Below are 650 nucleotides of genomic sequence, written 5' to 3' on the forward strand. Positions count from 1 at the left end.
CATCTTGGCCAGCTGAGCTGAGTCTGATCTGAAGTGTTGACAGAGAAGGTCACACTCAGGAAGGTAAAATATAGATTGTATTTTTGGATTGTTTTTACCTATTCTGAAAGAAATCATGGAGTTATTGAGGAACTCGATTTTCAGTACTATTTGATGTTTTGTATATAGCTTATTTTCTATTTTTCACTTTTTGTAAATAGTAAGCAATGATTGCACTTTGGGAGGCCGGCATAATAAAAAGGGATTAATACAACGTTTTCCGACTATGCCAGTGTTTTTCATGTTGCACGGAGTTTTGACATAGAACCCCGCGACAGTGACTTTTTAGTAAATACTTCAAGCTGTGTGACTGTATTGTTGTATTGTATTGTTATTCCATTGTTACCATGGAAGCAGAAGTCAGAGTTGCCATGTCCGCATACTAGCGTTTGGGGAACTGTTTATATTGCCTATTAAGTGTGGCAGGTAAAAAATAAAAGAGAGAGAGAGAGACTGAGCAGTCTTTGCTTTGACTTATGTTCCAACGTTACATGAATATAATTCATATAATAAACCACACTTAATATATATAAAACGTTGGACTCTTATACATTATAAATGTTTTTGAGTGTTCTCTGACGTGTAATTGTAGCTTTCCCTTTAAGACACTT

This window comes from Sebastes umbrosus, chromosome 5 (assembly GCF_015220745.1).
Source record: "Sebastes umbrosus isolate fSebUmb1 chromosome 5, fSebUmb1.pri, whole genome shotgun sequence".
Taxonomy (NCBI): Eukaryota; Metazoa; Chordata; class Actinopteri; order Perciformes; family Sebastidae; genus Sebastes; species Sebastes umbrosus.